At 37.4% G+C, this 23,681-nt stretch overlaps 2 long non-coding RNA genes and 1 pseudogene across 2 annotated transcripts; 2 read left to right on the plus strand and 1 right to left on the minus strand.

The window, feature by feature from the left end:
- Window positions 1–5,277: 5,277 nt before the first annotated feature.
- Window positions 5,278–6,039, minus strand: LOC130409317 (uncharacterized). Its single transcript, XR_008904848.1, has 3 exons — window positions 5,903–6,039; window positions 5,514–5,602; window positions 5,278–5,371 (listed from the first exon to the last, which is right to left on the minus strand). It is a non-coding gene; the product is annotated as an uncharacterized LOC130409317 (long non-coding RNA).
- A 272-nt stretch (window positions 6,040–6,311) lies between these two features.
- LOC130409316 (uncharacterized) lies at window positions 6,312–17,619 on the plus strand. The gene is made up of 6 exons (XR_008904847.1): window positions 6,312–6,369; window positions 8,445–8,498; window positions 9,071–9,124; window positions 9,201–9,415; window positions 10,555–10,714; window positions 17,376–17,619. It is a non-coding gene; the product is annotated as an uncharacterized LOC130409316 (long non-coding RNA).
- Window positions 17,620–18,937: 1,318 nt separating this feature from the next.
- LOC130409312 (serine/threonine-protein kinase pim-2-like) lies at window positions 18,938–22,090 on the plus strand (annotated as a pseudogene).
- The last annotated feature ends 1,591 nt before the right edge of the window (window positions 22,091–23,681 follow it).

Below are 23,681 nucleotides of genomic sequence, written 5' to 3' on the forward strand. Positions count from 1 at the left end.
TGAACTTTGGTTGATTTGACATGAAATGACTCCGAATGAGAAAAGAACATTAATGAACAACAACTGAGAATACACAACTGAGAATACACAAAACAAATGTCCCTTTTATTAGGTCCTGTTTTGCAGAGCAAAGCTGCACATTCTTTCGGCAGCAGTAAGTCTGAATTTGCTATCTTTTGTCAATCCGTTTAAATCCTAATCTACAATTCTTGCTTGCTCGCTTTGTTTATATTTCTCATATTTTTTCAGATAACCGTTATCAATCTCAGACAACCTTGTTCAATAGTTTGCCCGGTCATCTTAGGTAGATGAAAAACTTACTTAAAGAGGTCGTTTAAGCAAGTCATAGTTCTCATGCAATATGGTGAGGAGCAAGAAAGATCTCTGTGAAGACAAAAAGCATGAAAGAATGCAAATACCTGGAAATGGCATATAAACAACTAATATTTATTCCAAAAAGCTTTCGAGAAAAGCTGTCTGAGATGTGAGAAATAAAAAATCCTTGCCTACTTTCGAACACAGTGTAAAGATCAAAATGTCTCACTAAAATGAATGTGACTTATGATTCCTTAACTCTCAGCAGCATTTGTACATCAGCAACATTATCTGTCAATCAGGGAAGAACAAGAGCAGACCTGGTCTGAAAGTCTCCACAGCTATCAAGGTTAATTATTACTTGTATCTGACTGGTGAGAAAAGTGAACTGTCAATTAATCACAGTCATGTTACTCTAAACACTATTTGTGCTCTGAAACTAAGATATGGGTTTGAAGGGATAGTTCACTGAAAAATAAAGATTCTGTCTTCATTACAGATTTGGAACAACTCCAAAAGTAAGTAAATGTCTTTGTTCTGATGAACACATCGAAAATATTTGGAAAAATGTTTGTATCCCAAATGTCCTTGGAACCTACTGACTACCATAGTAGGAAAAATTTGTTTATCATTTTTTGTTCTGCTGAACACAGAGATATTTTGAAGAAACTATTGACTACGATTGTCATTTTACCTACTATGGTAGTTTATGGGGTCCAAGAACTGTTTAGTTACAAGCACTGTAAGAAATGTAAACAGGTTTGGAACATGTAGAGAGTGAGTAATTCATCACAGAATTTTCAATTTTGGTTGAATTATCCCCTTTATAAACACAGAGATTTCTAATCCTACAAAGATTTCCAAATTCATAAAGAGATTGTTAATGTAATACATATGAGTGGTTTAATTCATGTTTTTAAAGTAGCGATTTGTAAACCATTACCTGGGCATATTTAATTATTCAATTTGTACATTGTGAACCCTGTGACGTTTATTTAGTCACTAAACTCACGAGCATGAGAAACACACACGTACGTGTGATTTAGGCGTAGAGAACAGTTGTACGAGCTAAAAAAAAAACTTGCGAGAGACCATTTATGCTTCGCGAGCGTGTGCTCTCAAGGGTTTCTGCTTGTGAAACAGTTCTGCATGCGTAAATCACACGTCTGCGTGTGGTTTTCACGCGCGCGAGTTTAGGGACTAAATAAATGCCACAAAACTCTGATTTAAATAGAGGTAGTCAATCTGGTTCCTGGATCTACTGTCCTGCAAAGTTCAGCTCCAACATGCTCCAATACACCTGCCATTAATTTTAAAGTTATCCTGAAGGCCTTGAGTAGATGATTCAGGTGTGTTCGATGTGTTCAAATGGCTAAGATTAAGCTGTTTAATTCACTTGCACTATTTTTATATTATAATTCTTAATTCATGTTTTGAAGCATGGCTCTTTCAATCTTTATAATGGGAATGAAAGAAGGGTGAGATTTTGAAGCTCCAAAAAGTGCATTCATCCATCAAAAAAATCGACTCCATGGGGCAAAGTAAGGCCTTCTGAAATGAATCGATGCATTTTAAAGAAATTTCCATTAACTTTTCAAACTTATGTTTAATTTCTGTTATCTGTCGACCACCAGTGCACAGAAGTGAAACATTACGGTTTAAAAAGTTGTAAATATGTATGTTCCTCTTAAACAAACATTTGATTCACTCCAGAAGGTCTTTATTAATCCTATGGAGCACTTTTTGGAGCTTCAAAATCTCATCCTCCATTCATTCCCATTATAAAGCTTGGAAGAGCCAGAATAAATGCTATTTCAACTCTGATTGTATTCGTCTAAAAGAGGAAAGTCATATACTCCTAAAATGCCTTGAGGTGTGGAGTAATTTTGAACTAAAAGGGAACTTTAAGGATGAAGAAATCAGAAAAATTCACAACATGTAGATACAATGTAAAACTAAATGCATTGCGTATTTAATTCGTAGAGCACACTTTTTCTGTCCTGAGAGCCTGTGGGGACCACCAAGGAAGAACACCAAGTTAGTTAACTGCACAAAAACATGAGAACGATTTGACACCCTCAACTGTTACTGACACCAATACTGTTAGTTACAGTAAAAACGTTACAGAAACTGTTTATTCTGATTGTTTGACCACACAGATGACATTCCTGTTCACATAAACATTTTGGGTGAACTATCACTTTAAGGACCTACAAAATTATAGCATTTCAGTTGAGAGTGTTCAACGAGCATTAACCTCGAAATTGGCTAAATTTGGCTAGACTCAAGCCACTGGTATCAAATGTATCCCCATGGTTAATATGGATGCTAAAATGAATGTGTGCTGCGGACAATATGAAGCAGGCATTAGGCTGGGTTGCACCAGTATTGATTAGGCTTAAATATGGATTAAATTAGCTTTATTTAATCATTCTGTTGCAACAAACTTAATACCTTGTTTAAAAATAAGCAAGGTTACATTTGAGCCGTAACTAGATCCAGGTTTTAATTTTACAGTAAACATAAATTACATGTAACCCTGATGCTTACTTTAATTCTTAATGCGAGTTAAAACCGATTATAAAACAGTCAGTTCTGGTCCTCGATTCTGATCGGCTGAGCCGAGTTCTAAGCCATTATAAACTACGCCGATTTATAACTGCTGACCGCATACATAGCCTAAATATCATTTTATTTATTTTATGAAACCTTGCTACGCATATAGAATAACGGTTTTATAAATCAATCAATAAGTCCACAAAGCATTGGGTTACAGTGCATTTTATAACAGCTAAGGGGGTTTTAGGCACTCTGTGAAAATGCACTGTAACCCACCGCTTTGCGGGGCTTATTCCTTTAGTTTAATTTAAATTTATATCTGAGGAGGTTTAAACAATAAAAACAATACCTAACTTTAAAATGGGAGGCTAAATGATCAAAAACAGGCACTGTGGAAATAGTGGCACACTTTAGCCTCAGCATTTAAAGTCTCACAGGGAGTGGTCTGATACCCTAGCACAGTGTAATTCAAATCTTACATCGGAGGACCAATCCACTACAGAGTTTAGCTCCAATCCTGATCAACCTCACTCTCATGTGATTATCTAGTGATCCTTAGGACCACGATCAGCTTGCTCAGGTGTGTTTGATCAAGGTTGGAGCTAAATAGTTAATTGGCCCTCAAGGGTAAGATTTGAGGAACCCTGCACTCGCATGTCAGCTGTCTGGTATGTCCTTCTTATAAAAACAAGAATACCTTTGGTAAATGGACAAGGGGAAAACATCGGTTTAAAAAGCATTGATGACTGTTAAAGCCGTTTTATTACCACCGGTGACAGGTGTTCCCTAATTGCAATTAATTTACTGCGCTCCTCCTCAATTATGGCTGTTCCAGTCATGAGCTGCATGGCAGTGACTGAACAGATGTAGTACCTAGGGATGGGCATTTAAAGCAAAAATAATATTCGAAGATCGATGAGAACTATTCGAAAATTATTCGATATTCGCACCCAACCCCCACATGTGCGCATTACAGTATTACACACACATAAACGGAGAGAGAATGAGACCATTTACGCTTTAAATTTGTATGACGACACACTGCTTTATTTATTTTGGAATAGGCAATCTTACATCACGCTATACATTAAGATAACGTGCCGAAACATTAATATATTAACAACCGAATGACGCCATTTATTAACAGTACGTCGATCAGCATCAAACACTCATAATGCTAGGACATTTCCTTGTAAAATATGAGCATGCACATTGATACCAACTAAAAAACACTCTGATTGATCAAGGAAAACATAATACAGCCATAAAGATTTTAGACCAGACTTAAAACGTGTTACAACATGTTAACCGAATGAAGGCATTTTTTAACAGTCCGGAACGAATTCATAAATTAACAGCTCAAAATGCTTCCATTTCTATTGTCATGAAAAAGTTTCTCCAGTCTGGCAGTGATCGTTTTTCTAGACAAACAGTAAACTAAGGCTGTACGAACTCCATAAGATTTTTAAAGGCCTCTCCTCCGACAAAGCCGATCGGAAGCATGTCCTTAGCGATCATTTTAGTAATTAGAGCCGTTATTTGCTCCGCCCGTCTAGCATGCAAATTGGTTGGTCTGACCATAAAACTAGAAACTGATTGCTGACCTGTGGATGGACCTGATGGGTGCTTCGCCCACAAATGACTGTGAAAATTAGTTGCTGATCCATTATGAGGCAGCTTTGCATTGCAGAGTTTGCACTGCACTTTATTCTCATTCATTTTATTAAAGGACCCCAACACAGAACTCATTTTTGACACAGTCTCAATTTATCGTATCGGTTATGCCGCGCGGGTCTACAGTGTGCGTAACTTCGTTAACAATTGTTGTGAGAAAATGTTTTCCTCTATTGTCTCTTGATTGACAACCTTTAGGTTTAAGATGCGTCATTATTGGCAGCGCCACCCTTTGGTTACATGAACACGTTACACATGAAAACACGGCGATTTTTTTTAAGATAACACACTATTCGAAATTGTATAATTAAAAAACTTATTGAATATTCGAAATTCGTGACTCATCCCTAGTAGTAGCACATCACTTTGGGACAAATGTTTTTTGTTTATTTTCTCATATTACCTGGGGTGATTTAGGCTAAAGAATTGGCAGAATAAAGAATAAAAAATTCACAACAGAATTTTCCTTTTTGAAGCAATGCTGTATATGGTTGTTATGACCAAACTATTAGCACATTCATGAATAGCTGGCTATCGGTATTGGCAGGGAAATGTGTTTGATCTTGCAACCAATGTTTCACTAAGGGTCCCTTAACCTTATAATTTACGGTTTTCCTGGGCACGTGAACATTCACACTAACACTTGGACTACAGCAAGCATCCACATTGCATCCCCTTTTGACACCAATTAGAATCCTTATGTTGTCAAAAGAACAATGATGTACTTACTTGAGATTGCTGGTAATGTCAATAGGCACTTTTCCAGTGTCGAGCATGTGCGGACCAGGGCTTTCAGGTCGATCCAATACCCTAGGACTTCTACCTCAGAGGCCAAAACAAAGACACATCTTCACAGTGGAAACGTAGCTAATATTAAAAATAAATCACCCATAATATGATTACTGTTATTATAAGTTTTTTTTATTAAACTGTTTTTACATGTCTTGGATACAATCAAATCATACCTAATCCATCTTTGCAGCTCCAGGAATCTCCCAGGCACACCATCAGAGCTGGTATCTCGATCCGCCTAACACCAGTGTTGCCATAGTTACTTTGAAGAAGTAATCGGATTACTGATTATTCCTCTAAAAAGTAATTTAGTTACTGTACAGATTACTGGATTTTAAAGGTAACTAAATTAGATTACTCGTTACTTTATCAGTTACATTTAGCAGCTGCCGCCAACACCCCCACTGCCTCAACATAAAAATGACAATCGGTTTTGCCATCACTCACTTTATTGGAAGTGTATTTTTAACAGTAATGTCAACAATGTATCTCCTGACATTTTAAATTGAACTTAAAGACTATTTCCTTAAAAATGTTAATAATATACCCAGTAAACAATTACCGTCTTTCAACGTTGAAATATGGTTGAAAATAAGTCGGTCCGCCTTGGACTGGTTTACGACGTCATTCCAACTAAGTAGTTTAGGCTGGACTGTTTGACTACGTGTTTTCAACTGATCATGTTTTCAACTGGTAATCTAAAGACAGCTAGATAATCTGTTATACATGCTAAAACAATGGAGAAAACAAATTACCAAACCATGTTCATTATTATCTTAAATAAATGTAAAGAGTTTAACATATTCCGTCAAAGTTATAAAAACATTGAAACTTGAGGCGCAATGAGGATTCATACATTGCAATAATTACCCCACCCCACCAGGTGGCGGAAATGCACCATTAAAGATAGTTGCCAACCGCCATAAAACCGAAAGAAGAAGCGAAGACGCGCGTGATTGATTGTTGCGCGAAAAAAGCCCAGCCAACCGCCAGATTCCAGAAAGCTCTTCACGAAAGCAGCTGTGTAAAGTAAGTAGCTATGACAAAATAATTAGATATGATAGCAAAATTAATGTAAACGTTAAATATCGTTTACCTTATTTCAACCAAACCTTTTTTTATTGTAATCGTAATTACTGTAGCAGTAGCTATCTAGACATTCTACCACGAGTGTCCACATCCACCACACGGACGGACAGTTGGCTAATAAATTACCCAAATGCGGATGTTAATAAGCCATTAAGGTTTAACTGTTTGTGATTATTTTGTAACTTAGTTATGTTATTGAGGTATATATCCAGGTTAATTAATTTTAGCTTTGTTTACACTATTTATAAACTTCCTTTACAACGTTACCTCAGCTAGGTTTCCTTACTTAACGGATATAATTTAGCTGTACGGCTAAGTGTTTAGTTTTGTGTTTTTTCTTCAAGCTAGAAAGCACAAAACCCCATTGTTAGCTAGATGGTGTTCAAGATAAAGACTCGTTCTTGACCTTACTAACTGTTAACACTTTAATAATGGCAAAACATACTATTTATAATCTACATTATTTATAAATGTAACTATTAATTTCTTTTTAACATGTTTTATGAACATTGAACCTGTTGTTCACAGCATTAGAGCAGCAAGGAATGGTTTTACAAAACAAGTGTAAAACGCACGAAACGAGCATCCACCCGCCACCCGCCCGTGTTATGCTGAAAAATGCACCCCTGCCAGATTATGCACCCCCTCATCCCCACAATGGTTAGGGTGAGGATTAGGTGTTAGGGGAGGGGTTAGGATGAGGTGTGGGGAGGGGAGTGGTTAGAATTAGCCAATCAGACAGCGTGTGTTTGAAGGGGGTGCTTAATCTGGCAGGGGTGCATTTTTCGGCACAACACCCGCACGTATAATTTTCTCTCATATAGATATCCCCACCGGACCCGGACGTCATTTAAATTACTGACTACATTTTCTAGCACTGTCCTTTATAAATACTTAAATATAATATTTCGATGTAGCACACACATGATGTACCTGTCTCACAGTCGTTGCATATTACATGCCCAGCACGTGATCCATCCTTGTTAAAACCACTTTGCTAAAACGCTCCCACACGGTACTTTTCTTTTCTACTTTTTTTCTTTTTAATTCTCCCTTTTTACATTTCTCTCGGATCTGTTTTATCCCCATTTGTGCTTTAAAAAAAGAACCGTCCTCCATTTCTTTTAAATTACTGCAAATTAGCGCCTGATGAAAAATGCATTTAAAACATATTCGTATTTTAAGAGAAATGTTTTTAAAATTGTATATGATATCTTCCATCCGCGACCCACCCGCAATTAGTCTGATTGTATTTTTCAATTACCCGACGCGCGGATCATCCGCAGCGCCCGCAGATTTAACCGCCATCCGCGCATCACTACTGCCCGACCAATTTCTTCAACTCTCCACCACTTACTGGTTTTGCATCAAAGTCCAGCATTTGTTGTTTGGTAGGTGGGGGACCTGCTGCTCTCTGCTTAGCAACACCTGGCGGGACTTGTAAATTGGAATGTGCCGTGCTTCGACTCAAATGGTTTCTTCAAATTTGACGTGGTGTTTTTGAAGCTAGATAGCACTTTGTCACCAGCACAGAGAGCACAACGAACCTTAATATTGTCATCTAGCGGACACAAACTCGTGACTGTATTTCCAGCTAGAAATGCGCATCTCTCTCCTCCCTCCATTGTTGTTTACGTTTGTGTCGCTGTGTGGTAGGCACTATAACACGTGTGTTGTCCTCGTGCTGAAAACGTGACTTGTCGCACATGACTTCACTCCCTGAGACACAAGAAGAAAGCAATAAATATATATTTTCTCTAAGAAAAATGACAAAATAGTAACGCACAGTGACTTGGATAAATAACATTAATCTGACTAATGGTTTGGAAAAAGTAACGCGTTGGATTACTCGTTACTGAAAAATGTCGTCAAATTAGACTAACGCGTTACGCGTTACAGGCATCACTGCCTAACACACAAGGTAAGTGCAATAATTTGAATAGGATGGAGGAAAAAAGAAACACCATTCACAACATGCTCTAAACTAAATATTAATATAACATTATATTCAACAGACCACGCCTTTTCTCTCCCAAGACCCTTGGCGGACCACCAAGAAAGACCACAAGGTAACTTTTATGTTATACAAATATATCAGTAATAGCTTTTCAACACCAATTTTCACTCCAGCACATTTCTTACCAGAAAAATTGTTAAGGAAGTAATACGGTACAAGAGTCTGTAAAAAAAGTCACACCTGAAGTGCGTGGTTTATGCAAAACACAAGTGTAGGCAATCCCTTCAGTAATAATTTATTTACAATAAGCATTAGCCTCGAGTATCTTTTTGCGTTTATAAAATGGTTATCATGAAATACAAATACTATTTACGCAAAAATATGCATCAATACAAGTTGCATGAAGTAAAATCACTAAGTCTCCCTTCCGCAGGAAAAAACAGTCCCTGATAGACTATGAACAGCAACAGAATGTTTGTTTTTTTTTGTTAATGTTTGTTAATCAGGATTAAGGACTGGACCTAATAGTTTTAGAACATATTAATATACATAGGTTGGATCATTTTATGAAAAGGTGTTACATTTCATCCTAAATAACTTGACACGTTCTTGGTAAAATCCACCAAGACAAATTGTAAAAATACATCTTAAATGTTAAACCTCACAGTAAATTTATATTTACAGATGCTGCAAGACAGGAAATTGCAGCCCTGGGTCCTTCACGAAATCAATGTACATGTATGTATTTCTCAGTTTAAATGCATTGTTATTCATGAAATCTACATACCAAATTTAATTATCTTCTTTATTGCAGCTGTAGAAAGGGCAATTATGGAAAAGCAGGAGAAAATGGACATGAAGATCAACCACCTGTCTTCACTGGTGCAGTCTATAACAGGAAACAGACGCGCTTTACCCCAGATGGATGTGGCCGAAGAGGAAGAGAGTGTTGTCTTTCCTCTAGCAAGCATTGCTGATTTAGATAGGCTAGAGGAAAAACTTGCAGAAAAAGGATTTATGCAGAGAATGGTAAGAATCGTTGACATTTTCAAAACATAAACATATAGTGCTTGTGCATGTACAGTGTTGTGCAAAATTTTGGGCACTCCTGGCAGAATCTGTGAAAATGTGAATAATTTTAACAAAATAAGAGAGATCATACCAAAAAGCATGCTATCAAAACCATACAGTCACTTCTGGAAAGGGTTCAAATATGCCAAAGATGTTGGAAAACAATAAAACCTGGAGAATTTTTCTGAAGAACAGTGCTCAGTTTCACTGTTCAGGACAAAAAAGGGACTTGTTGTGAACAACCATTACAAAATAAAATAATAATAAAACCAACAAATACAATAGGTTTCTAGCCCTTCGGGCTCGAACCCTAAAAAACAGTCATAGATCATCCAGGTAACCACACACAGTATTAAGAGCCAAGGGTGCCCAAACTTGCACAGCACTGTATATACAAAGATTTGAACTATTAAGACTTTTAGAACGAGGACTCTTGTGCTTACTACTTGCGCTTTATTATTAATAATGGTTCTTAACTTCCATTTTAAAAACATGTTGGGGTGGTATCCCAGACAGGGATTAGACTAGTCCTAGACTAAAAGAAGTACAAGAGCTGTCCAAACTGAAATTTTAGTGATTCTTTAATGATTGTCAAAAAACAATTGAAGCTTCACATTTTTTAATACGCAAAACTGTTCGTCTTTAGCATGAGAAAGTTTCTTACACATTTGACTAAGAGTGTGTTTCTTTTCAAACTCATTTGAGCACATTATTACAGTGTCTGCTTTCACCATAAAATGAGCTTTTAAATAGGCTAATGGTGGAATAAGTCTTAGTGCATTGTGCCATTTGCAAAATTCAAGTTTCCATAACAAACAGGCTTACAGTAATTACCAAGAATTTCAAATGTACGTCAGATTTCTGTGAACACATAAAAGCTTATTGTGCACAGTGCACACAAAAATGTATGTTTAATGCTATATGAACCATTTATTTAAACGATATCTTTAATTTCACTATGATTTTAAATACAGATTTAGAATCAATCCACAATAATGTTTTTTTATTACATCCTACAATATTGTATATTATGCATGGTGAGACATACATTAAAAGCATTACAACTCAAACTTAACTTTAAATTTTACCTGTTGAAGGTTAACAGATCATCCCTCAGTGATGGCCCAATATGAAGAAGACAGTGTGGATGATTTGCTTCAAAGTTTTCACGACAGACGTCGCACGGCAACTCAACTGGTGTGGAACGGGAGGGAAAAAAAGTCCTTCGTAAGACAAACTTCGGAGCACACTTAATAGGTAACCTAAAATACACTCCATCAAACTAGTGCTGGGTTGTTGAAATCCGGTTCTTGAAGGCCCGTGATCTTAACCCTAATCACACACCTGACCACGCTAATTTAAGTATTCGATCGGGACTACTTCAAAAATGCAGAACAGATGTTGGATTTGTGCTGTAAAGTTAATTAAACTATGTAGTTCACTTCTATGGGCCTACAATACACTTATTAAATAGAGTTGTTATGCTCACACCTCAAGTAAATCTTCCCTTACGTGTCTTGTTTCGACATGAGCACATGGTTTACGTAAATCGTATAGATTGAATCAGGCAGGAAGGAGGCTGCCGCGTCTTGGCGCGTCGGATTAAAAAAAAAAAAACTTTTATTGAAATGATCAAGATTTACAAACAAACATGGCTGCATAACATTCGTTTCTTCACAATATAATACATAGAAGATATAGCCTGAGGGAGCAGCTCTTAATACAAACAGGAATTATATATGCAGTCTTAGAAAAAATAAAACAAAAGTAAATAAAATTAACCCTAACCCAGCCTTTAAGCGGGTTTCGAGTATTTGCGCCATTCAATGCAGTTATGCATCCACGAACAGGCTAAGGGGTCAAACCCCAACGAACCCACGACGGATCAAAGTCCCACACACACAGAAAAATGATAGAAATTATCAGTATCAGCTCAAAGAAGCGTTGCATGCTTTTACACACCCATGACTAGCTGTTTCCTCTCGATAAAACAACAAAATAATCTAATTCAAAGTTGGTTGTTGTCAGGTAATGGTGTCATAAAATACTGCCTGCAGGCATAGCCTTTGTCCCCTAGCAGGATTCCATCATAGTCACATGTATAATAGAAAAATGCAGTTCTGTTAGGCCCAAAATTAGTAATCCAGTTAGTTTGTAAAGTCTATTTGACTTGCCACGTTTAAATAATGTGCATAACTCTCTGAAGATACTTGAGTAGTGCACAGAGCCAGGCCATTTCGCTACCACATTTATAATATGGTACATAGTCACACACTATCTAAGAGATTTGTTATATAATTGAATACATTCCCTTGAATAATTATCAAACTAAATGTTATGAATCTCACCTGCACATTTATACTGTGAACCCCATTTTGTTCATTGGTGCCTGGGGGTGCCTTGGTGGCAATGTGTGTGCAGTCTATGGCACCAATCACATTTAGGGAAGCCTGGAGACATTGTGTCATATTTACTGGCATGGTCATTTCATAATCTCTATGATCAATTATACCTGCAATAGGGAAAAAGCTCTCTTTTCCAATTTGGGCTCTTAAGTGGCTTGGAAAAACCAAGAAAACACCCAAAAACCGCTTGAGTGCCAGGTAAACTTTGCGAATGGCACGACATACAGCACTTTTCACAATGATCTCTGCATCTCCAACCATGTAAAGGAAGGTGTCACTCGCAAAGTAGCACAAGGCAATACACACAGTTTGTGCTGTTGTTAAAGCCTGGCTACGACGAGTTAAACTTTTCACATAAGGATCCGACAAATTAACTAGATAAATTATACCCTCACGTGAAAAACCATATCTTTCTAATACTGTTCCGCTGCGCTAAAGGATCTTGTCTATATCGCAATATGTTATTAATCCTGAAAGCTCTCCGAATTATCCTTGCACCTTTAGCAATAGGTTGCTCTCCTAAAAATGGACAGGACATGGCTGCGACAAACTTCCCATATCACCTTCGTTTATAAAGCGTGATCTAATCCTGCTAACATGAAGTTAGCCTGCTCCCGAGCAGGTTTAAGCTAACGGAACCGTTAATATGACATCAAGTCCCGGATAAGCGCAGAAGAGCCTAACGATCCAAGATTGTGCGAAATTGTCAATGATCAAATCCAGCTAACTGAGTTAGCGAGTTACAAAGAATGGGCCCCTTATTTGGATGCATGTGATTTAGAATTGATGAGATGAAAGAGTTGTTTGTTTTGGTTGTGTTTGATTGAGAAACGATGAGCAGGTGATATTGAGAATGTGTATAACTTTAAAGCGAATAAAAAAACTTGTAAGACAGAAAATTTAATTAAATATAAGAATTCTGATAATATAAAATACATTAGAAAATTAGAATAAACTGTATAATTTAATTGCGTCTTTGCACTGTGAACACAGATCTGCAGCGCACTTTACTTACATGCCACTGTTCTCGGAGTCAAGAATCGGTTGTAACAATTTTTGGATCAGCAATACAGTGAATCAGGATTTTGGTCATGTTTGATTTGTGATCCTGTAAGATTATGAGATTGAGCATGCGTGATTACCTTGAAACCGCTGAACATGATGGATGTTACATGCATGTGAACTGAGGACTTAAATAAGTGGAGCAAGTTTATTTAATTATGAATAAATAGTATGGATTATGCATGGATAACACCGTTTCTGTAAAATGGCGAAGAATTGCACCTGCCAATTAATATAACATCAAACCACAAGTCAAACGAAACAACCCCAGTGTCTCTATGATGTTCAATTGCAGAGATATAGGGCTAGCCTAATGGTCACTAAATTAACTTGTTTAGTTGCTATGGGTGTGGCATGGCACCTGTCAATTGATAACACACTAAGCCACAAGTGAAACGAACCAAGCCCTGTGTCTCTATGATATTCTACTGCAGAGATGTAGGACTGGCCAGACGATTGCTAAAATAATCTGTTTGGTTGCTATGGCGTGAATTGGCAGCTGTCTATTGATAAAAAAACGAAGCCATTTGTAAAACAAAGCAACTCCTGTGTTTTTAACACATTCTATTGCAGATATATAGGTCTTTTTTGTTAATCCAATGCACATTCTTCAAAATAGCTTATTTTTCTCCAGTTTGATGCTGGGTTTGAACTTCAGCAAGTGGTTCACTTTTTTATGCCATGTGACTGGCTGATTAGCAATTTGATTAGAAAATTTTGTATTTTTTAAAGACATGTTTAACAAAGTCATTTAAATGAATGATTTTTCACCTTTTTGACTGCTGTGAAGGCATGCCTCTTTCAATGAGAATCACATTTTGAATGCTTGTTCAGTGTCATAATATGTATAATAGTACTTAATGGCAAATCATTTGGATTATTTATTTAGGATTAGCGACCTTCAACATACTTGTTTCAAGCTAATATCATAAAGCACCCTGTTATGGTCACAAAACTAAAAAAAACTCAACATGTTTTTGATGATTATTGACCTAGAGAGTCCAAAGAAATGTACTGTGGTGGAATTTGTTTAATTGCTTGAAAGTCCTAAAACTAGTTTGCAAAAGTAGGTTTTATACATCATCACCAATAACTCACAAACCATTTGATAGACATCAATGGTTCAAGAGGCAAAGTTGTTATGAATGAGGAGATCTATCGTTAGATATCAATAGTTTGTGTATTAGTCAATTGTCACGTGACACAAAGTTGTCTAGGCCATCAAAAGACATGTACATTTTGCCATTTTTAACGTTTTAGCGCCACCTTCTTTTGTAGGTGACCTTGGAGTGATGGTCTACACATATCATCTGAGCCCCATGATGATATGTTAAGCCGTTCTGGATTTATGGCCATTTTAATGTGATAGGCTCAGCCCATTTTAAGTTTTGGCGTCCCTAAGCAACGGTGAAAAAAAAAAATCAACTTTTTTTCAATGATTATTTACATTCACACTCCACAGGAGTCATCTGCATTGGTTTGGTTCCGATCGGTTGAAAAACCAGGAACTAGTTCGCGAAAGTAGGTTTTTGACATCATCAGCGATAACTCACGAACCGTTTGATCGACAGAAGCGTGTCTAGAGGCAAAGTTGTTCAGAATGAGAAGAGCAATCTTATGATACCAATGGTGTCTGTATATGTCAAATGTCACGTGATACAGAATTGATTATGCACTCCAAAAGCGTTATTTCGCCCCCGGTGGCCAAATGAGTTCACATTTCTTACAGACCTTAAGGACCTTGAGACGAATAATCCCAGCGAGTGTCGTTTTGATCGGCCTCTATTTACCCGGTCTAATGAGTGCTCAAACTTCATTGGCCGATGGCAGACATGTTTTTTGAGAAACGCCAATGTCCTTTTATACAGTCAAGGTTCACGACACAAAGACACACTGTACAAAATATGTCGATCGGGCAAACGGTTGCGTAGTTATAGCCCTTTTCGAGTTTTTTGCTATTATAGCGCCACCTAGTGGCCAAACACCGAGTTTTTTTTATTGTGACCCCGGACTGAGGGTCTACACATATGGTCTAAGCCCCGTGAAGATATCTCAAACCATTCTCTAGGTATAGCCATTTTAATGAAATAGGCTACTTCCGGGTTTGACGTTTTGATGCCCCCTAGCGACCCTGAATCGAAATTTCAACTAATTTTCAATGAATATTTACATTCACACTCCACAGAATTTATCAGCGTTGGTTTGGTTCCGATCGGGCAAAAATCCAGGGACTAGTTCATTTTTTATTTTTTTCATAAAATGCAAATTAGCGGAAAAATTTGCATACCGGAAATGAAATCGGAGATATAAGTTTTTTAAGTTTTGAGCCAATGATTACAATGATATAAAACACTTGGGTGTGCGACAAACGGTTTAGGAGTAACGAGCCCAAACACGTTCAGCATCGCTGTAGCGCCACCTATGGGCCGATATGGCTGGGTCACTGTATCTGAGTAACCTGCACAGATACAACCAACTGACCAAGCCTCAAGTTTCTACGACTTACGGTTTGGGCTGGGCGACCGGTTTTAAGGCGGAAAAATAATAATAAGAAGAAGAAGAAGAAGAAGAAGAAAAATCCTTACAAATACAATAGGTTTTCAGCACTTCGTGCTCGAAACCCTAATAAATTTAAATTTAAGAGAATTACAACATGACATAAGGGGAGAATTCTGTTATTGTTCAGTTATTAACCTCATGTTGACCTTTCAACATTTTTAAAGACTTCAAATACAGTTTAAATTCATTAAAAAAAAAAAAAAAATGATTTCACAACTCTGCGTTTGTGGATGAAGAATTTAGCTAGACATACAATTGTATTAGTACAGAGCTCATCACCCTTGTTTTGCAATATCAATCCAAATGTTATATCGTCCCTGGAGAAAGAGGTTGGGAATGAAGACACCTGTTGCTTTACCCATTTATATATATCACAACAAAATGTCTGTATCACATTACATGAAAAAAACACATGGTCCGTAGTTTCAACATAATTTTCACAGAATGTACATGTATTGTCATCTATACCAAAGCGAAGATTCAGTAAATTTTTAGATGGGTAAATATTGTTCATTACTATGAAGTGTGTTTCTTTCACTTTAGGAGGAATAGGGAGTGTTAGATACATTGTTCTTAGTTTAGTGATTGAGTCTTTATCAAATTTTTGTAAGATGTTATTTTTATTTTGGCTTTAAGGGTAAAGATAATCAGTAAAACATTTTCTAATAAAGTCGTTTGTGCATTTTTTTCCAGAACAAAGATCCCTTGAATTGATAGTGGGGCCAATTGTGGTTGTATCCTATAGTATGCTGTAATGTTTCTTGTTAGAAGGACGCTTGGCGCGTCTGAACTGCCTTTCACAAATAAAGTTTTGTCTGAAAAGAGTGGTTTTTAAGTGACGAATGAATTAACTAATTTTCCTTTCACCTGAAGGACTCGAGGAATGTTTTTTTGGGCAAATACTAATCTGTGAAATGTTTCACAAATCTAAATAGTCATTTTAAACTAAAGTACATAGGATAGGATACCGCAGGCCATTTTTAGGAATAGTATGCCTTCGGTTTCTTTTTAAGCCACAATTCAGTATTGTTATGCATTATATAGCCACTTTAAGTAATAAAGTCAATTTGTGAACATTTTTATGGTGAACTAACAATTATGCAGCGTTTTTTTATGAATAAGAACATGAGAAAATTTTTAATGCCATTTGTGAAACTAACTATATAAAGTAAAGCAACATGTCAAAGACTTGAATCATTTGTCTTGTTTAATTTACAGGCTTATTATGTATAATATCTCAAACCGTTAATATTAGTATTACAGGACATAATAAACACAGGTGTAAGATTATATTAAAAAGACAAATTTATTTGTGAAAGTTATCCCAAATTAGGCTGAGTTAACAAGTAAATTGGCATAAACTTGTGTGTATGTACACTGAAAGTAGCTGTGAATGGTAAAGACTGTGTATTTGTCATCCTCCGTATTTAACAACTTAACACGATTTGGCAGAAAAACTTTGCTGTGAAAAAATTCACAAATTGAAGTGGACAAGATGATGGTCTTTTTAGGTCTTCAGCTTCGTGAGTTATAGGCGTTTGAAAACAAGTGGATATCATGAGGGGGAAACCGATTCACATGAATTCACAAATCATTGTGTGCAAAATTTAAATATGTGTTCATGTACACAGCAGCGCGATGCAGATTCACAACTTATAAACGTCCGAAAGTCACACCGCTAAACTATCTTTACTGCGGTTATTATTAATGGTGTTTGCCATGACCTACTGTAATTGGTTTTTGGATCAAAGGATGAACACATATCCTTTGTTGAAAATCTGAGTAAGTTTTTCCATTTCAGTATCGTGTTGGATTCATGAATGTAACGTTAAATGTTGATTATTTCATGAATATCATTTGATTGACTTGATCTTGTGTGTTTGTCACTACAGAGTTTCAGGAAAACCAGGAAACTCTCACCTGTGACCTGAAGATCCTCGGCACTCAGGATCCAGTCCTTTCTGAGCCCCTTGTGCAGGTGCATTTTGGGTCGGACTCGACTGTTGATTACGTACAGGATCCAGTCCTTTCTGAGCCCCTTGTGCAGGTGCATTTTGGGTCGGACTCGACTGTTGATTACGTACAGGATCCAGTCCTTTCTGAGCCTCTTGTGCTGGTGCAATTTGGGTCGACCTCTACTGTTGATTCCGTACAGGATCCAGTCTTTTCTGAGCCCCTTGTGCAGGTGCATTTTGGGTCGGACTCGACTGTTGATTACGTACAGGATCCAGTCCTTTCTGAGCCTCTTGTGCTGGTGCAATTTGGGTCGACCTCTACTGTTGATTCCGTACAGGATCCAGTCTTTTCTGAGCCCCTTGTGCAGGTGCATTTTGGGTTGGACTCGACTGCTGATTCCGTACAGGATCCAGTCCTTTCTAAACCCCTTGTGCAGGTGCAATTTGGGTCGCACTCGACTGTTGATTCCCTACATGATCCAGTCCATTCTGAGTCCCTTGTCCAGTTGCATTTAGGGTCAGACTCGAATCAGGATGCAAGCCAGGATCCAGTTGCTATTGAGTCGGACTGGAAGGAAGAGTTGGATTGGGATAAAGAAATCCAGCCAGAATCAGTCAGTGTGGCTGAGGAGGAGATGGAGGAAGATGAGGAGCCCAGCGTGGTCATTCAGGGTGAGTTTACTTCCATAATTCCAACAACATACAACTATACACTTCTGCTCGTTTGTTAAATGACAAATATTTTTTAAATAATTTTGGATGAAGTATTGCTAATTTTAAGTGTTTTGCGTCAATTTCATGTCTCCTTTAATAGAAATCAACTCATGCCTGTATGAGATCGGTGAAATACCGGCTGAAAGCGCTTTTGGAGCCATTTATGAAGGGATCCGGGTGAAGGATGGCTTGAAGGTTTGATTTTTTGCTCACAATAATTTACAAATAGTCTTGTGTTCATCTATTTAATATCTCAATCTGCCACTTTACACACCTCTGAATGTCTGAATCTTATGTCCAGTTTCGTGTGTGATGTATCTCTTACATGTCTGCTCAGTATGAATGCTTTGAATGAAATGAAATTAACCTTAAATCCTTGTTTTTTTGTGTTCAGGTAGCAGTGAAACGTGTCAATACGTCTAAGCATCTGGATTATATCAAAATCGTAAGTAGTACCTACTATTCTTCAATTGAAAAAATCTTCATCACTGTTTTCAAGTACACAATTCCACTGTCTTCAGTTTATCCAAACTCCGGTAATGATGCTGTTGTCTTTCTTCTAGCCGGGTCATCCTGAGCCTCTTCCAAGTGAGGTGACTCTTCACATGCTTGCCTGTAAGGGAGAAATCGTTCCTGAGGTTGTCCAGCTCATGGACTGGCAGGTGTATCCAGACCACTACGTCATGGTCCTGGAGCGCCCCTCTCCTTGCGTGGATGTTCTTGATTTTGCTATGAGCAACGGGGGAAAACTCAATGAGGATTTGGCCAAAGACATCATGTGACAGGCGACCACAGCTGCCTACAAGTGCTGCCGACGAGGGGTTTTCCACCATGATATCAAAATGGAGCACCCCCTCATAACAGACACCCTATATGTCAAACTCATCGACTTTGGGTGCGTTGATCTGCTTACAAGGACGTCTTACAAGACGTTTATGGGTATGTGTTATCATTTCAGACACATCATTTACATTTGTATAAATAAGAGGACAGCATTCAGAGTCATTGCTAGGCTCACTTAGGCTTCAAAATATTTTGTTAATAAATACGGTTAAATGATATGAAATCTGTTTTCTTAAGGCACAAGAGACTACGCCTGCCCAGAGTTTTTCAAAATGGGCGAGTATTATGGACAACCGGCGACAGTGTACTCACTTGGGGCACTTTGTTCGCCATGGTGTGTGGGACATTTCCCAACTGTAATGACCGGTACTTGATCGACCAAAAGATCTTGTTCAAATAAGGCTTGACTAAAGGTGAAATTTTCATCAGACCAACTGTAGTTCTGAATGATAGAAAATACAACAAGTGCTTTGATAAAATAATTGAATAAGATGATGAATGAGATTTTAAAGTGACATTCAGATAAACTCACAGTTTAAGGTAATAATCGTCTCTTCTGTCTTTCTGAACAGAATGCTGCAATTTGATTGAAGCCTGTCTTCAAGAGAATGCAGAGGATCGTATTGATCTGGATGAGATCCTGGAACACCTGTTCCTGCCGACAGTCTGCAGACTCCAGTCCACAAGGATAGAAAGAATGATCAGAAGGCCGGCGTGAGAATTGAATGCGAGTTACTTTCATAAGTTCAACATAACAAAACGTATGAAAACAGATATAGTTTCACTCATTGATTCTGATTGGTCTATAGCTCTCTTTTATCCACACAACGATTCTGTATTACAACACATTACAGTATTTCACATGTTAAACAGATACTTTTTAAATAGTTTTAGTTTAAGTATTGCTAATGTTTGGAGATTCATGTCTGCTGCATTTCTCTTTTAATAGAAATCCATGGCTGTCAGTATGAGTATGGGTCAAGGTGGTTTTGGGTCCGTCTATGAAGGGACGCGTCTGCAGGACGGCTTAGAGGTTTGATTTTATTTCTATTTTTTTCAGTTTTGTGCTCATCTTCTTCTCAAACCTTGATGTATCCAGTGTCCAGGATTTCAGTTCTTGATCTACTGAAACCTGACCAAACTTGCTCTTTACTGTTGTAAATGTATTATTGCAAAGTTCTGTTCATGATGAACGCTTACACAAATCAATTTTTTTGTTTTGTTGATCAGGTGGCAGTGAAACTTGTGGTCAAGACCAAAGATGTGATCGAGGATTATATCAACATTGTAAGTAGATTGTGTTAATATTTAATTGAAAACATCTTCACAGTTTGTTTGAGACTGAGCTAAATCCTTGTTTGTTTAACCACCTTCATCTATTCATGACAACAATTGTTTTTCTTCTAGCCGGGTCATCCTGAGCCTCTTCCACGAGAGGTCGGTCTTCAGATGCTTGCCTGTGAGGGAGAACATGGTCCTGCCATCATCCAGTTTCTGGACTGGCAGGACTATTCGGACGGATATATCATGGTCCTGGAGCGCCCTTCTCCCTGCATGGACCTGACCTGACCTGATCAACAGAGGCAGAGTGACAGAATACATTGCGCATGCAATGCTGCCAGGGGGGGGTTTTCCACAGAGACATAAAACTGGAAAAACCCCTGATTAACCCTGCAGGTCAAAATGATTGACTTCGGGTGCGGTGATCTGCATAAAAGATCAGCTTACAAAGAGTATATTGGTATGTTTTATCACTACCTAATGAACAGGTGTTAACATTAATACTAAGATGAAGATTTTCTGCTCACTTTTTTTTGCTTGTTTTTTTCGTTAGGCACAATGATCTACACCTGCCCTGAATACTTACTATGGGGGGAGTACTATGGAAAGCCTGCGACGGTGTACTCGCTGGGTGTGCTGCTATTCGCCATGGTGTGCGGGAGATTTCCCACTGATTTGGACCTGGACCAGATCAACGAGTACTCATGGAGTAAAAACGGCTTGACTGGAGGTGAGATCTTCATCAGACCAACTGTAGTTCTGAATGATAGAAAACAAAACAAGTGCTTTAATAAAAGAATTGAATAAGATGATGAATGAGAGTTTAAAGTGACATTCAGAAAAACTCACAGTTTGCTCTTTCTGAACAGAATGCTGCAATTTGATTGTAGCCTGTCTGCAAGAAGATCCAGAGGATCGTATCGATCTGGAAGAGATCCTGGAACACAAGTGGTTTCAGGTACTGACATGTTTATACACCCGACACATTTTTTGGATTTTTTTTTTTGTTTAATAATGATATCTGGAAGATGGAAAGTCAATATGTGTCAATAGCATATTATTTAGACAATTCATCACTTATATTACTGTTAATTTCAGCAGGAAGATCCTGCAGACGGCCTCCAGTCTCCTGTCCACACTGGCAATGATATCATTGAGGGTCCAGATGATGCTGGCTTCAACGATGATGGGGAGGTTAAAATACAGCAGACCTCAGTTGGTAATGTGTCAGGCGTAGTAAACCTGCACACTTCAGTTGGTGGTGCGGTGGACTGGGAGGGTAATATACGGCAGAATTTGTTTTATCATGCATCGTACAAAAGGGTTAAAATACAGTTCAATTCATTTTTTGTTGCATAGAACAGGAAGGATGAAATACAGCAGAATGAAATACAGCAGAATTCGTTTGATAGTGCATCGGACTAGGATGGTTATATACAGCAGAATTAATTTGATACTGAAAAGCACAGGATTGTTAAAATACAGCAGAATTCTTTATATTGTGCGTCGGACTGGGAGAGTAATATTCGGCAGGATTAATTTGGTATTGCATCATACAGGATGGTTAAAATGCAGCGGAATTAGGATGGTTAAAAATCAGCAGAATTCGTTTTATATTGGATCGTACAGGATGGTTAAAATACATCAGAATTCCTGTAATAATGCGTCAGACTGGGAAGTTTAAACTGTGTAGGCTTTAAGAAGGGAGTCTGCACACTTCAGACAGTCCGTATAAAGAGAAGCGTGATGGAGGATGATGAGAAGCCCCATAATACATCCATAACTCCAACAATAAACAATTGAGATAAAATACATATAGTTTTAGTCCTTGATTCTGATTGGTCATTAGCTTTGTTTTATTCACAAATTATTAACGATTCCGTTTATCACTGCACACCTTTAGCAATGTAAATATTCTGTTTCTGTTATATACTGTAAATATATAATAACATGTTCAGCAACAAAATTCTAGTTAAATATATTGTTTAACGACAACAACAAAATTGTACATTGTAAACATCATATTCTTTACCTAAACTGAGTAGTCTTTCAATTAATTTAAGATTTTTTTCATTTTGTTATTGTCGTTAAACAATATATTTAACTAGAATTTTGAGATCATATGTTATCAGAAAGCTGGTTATGTGATATACCCAGGTACGTTTAAGGGTAAGTTAACTGGTATCCCCAACTTTCCGTTCCAAAAAAAGGAGATAACTTTCAGGGTATGTAAGTAACCATAGCAACTTACTCTCTGAAGATATTGAAATTACATATCCAATCTCACCCATCGCAATATTTTTATAAACTGTATGACTTAACCTTTTAAAATGAAATAATCTTTAAATAAAATATATCACAAATATTGGTTGATTTTTTTTTCATTTTCCTCAGAGAAATTACCATAAAATTAACGTAAAACAATTAATCTGGTTGAATGGAATTCAACATTGGACATTTGTTTTACACATAGTGAACGACTTCAACATGAGTTTAGCATGTGTCGGAGTTTAGCATCACAGTTAGCATGTAGTACAAACCCGAAGTAGACGGCAACGAAGGTGAACTACTGGACAGTCAAAAATTGTCTGTGCACTACATGATATGTGTGCACGCGCGCGGAGACTCGCGCAGTTTGGTGGAACAACGCAATCACGAGCGTAAATGAGCCGTGAAAGACAGCTGGCTTGAACGGACGTTTACTTGCGTATTTGACGTTATTGACCGCGTCGCTGGCAACATACGATCTGCTTCGAATCGGCAAGACATGAGACTGACCGGCAGGTCACAGCCGATCATGCGAAAAACGGTCGATTCCGGTTTCTGACCGGTCAATCGGTACAAATGTAAGCTGTTATTTTTAAACTTTATGTATTTATATTAAATATTGTATATACTTTGAATTATTTTTATTTTTAAAAATTATTATATTATAAATATTAGTATTATTTAGAAAAATAGATTTAAAACTTAGATTTAAGGTTTTTCAAACTAACTGTATTCCTTAAAAATTTCTTTCTGACCCGAAGCATCCTCCTACAGTTTAGTTTTGAAAGGCCTTTCTCCAGATTTGAATTAGCCTTTCATGATAGGTCGTTTCCTCATCTTTTAACAGTTGGAAAGCCATGGCCTTTTACCAAACAAAGTCAAAAGAAACAAACAAAAAAACAATGTATGTGTATTTGAAAGGTATATATGATTATTATATATATACATATATCGTGTATATATGAATGGGCCTAATACATTTTAAACCTCTACCTGTCACATCAGACCTTCATCCTCTGCTGCCAATTAATTATCATACATTGTGATTATGGCCAATGTATTGGTTTCTAAAATTATAAGACTCCATTAATATGACTACATCAGAAATGCAAAGTCAGTTTTCAGAAAACCAAATAA

This window comes from Triplophysa dalaica, chromosome 20, assembly GCF_015846415.1.
Source record: "Triplophysa dalaica isolate WHDGS20190420 chromosome 20, ASM1584641v1, whole genome shotgun sequence".
NCBI classification, from domain to species: Eukaryota; Metazoa; Chordata; class Actinopteri; order Cypriniformes; family Nemacheilidae; genus Triplophysa; species Triplophysa dalaica.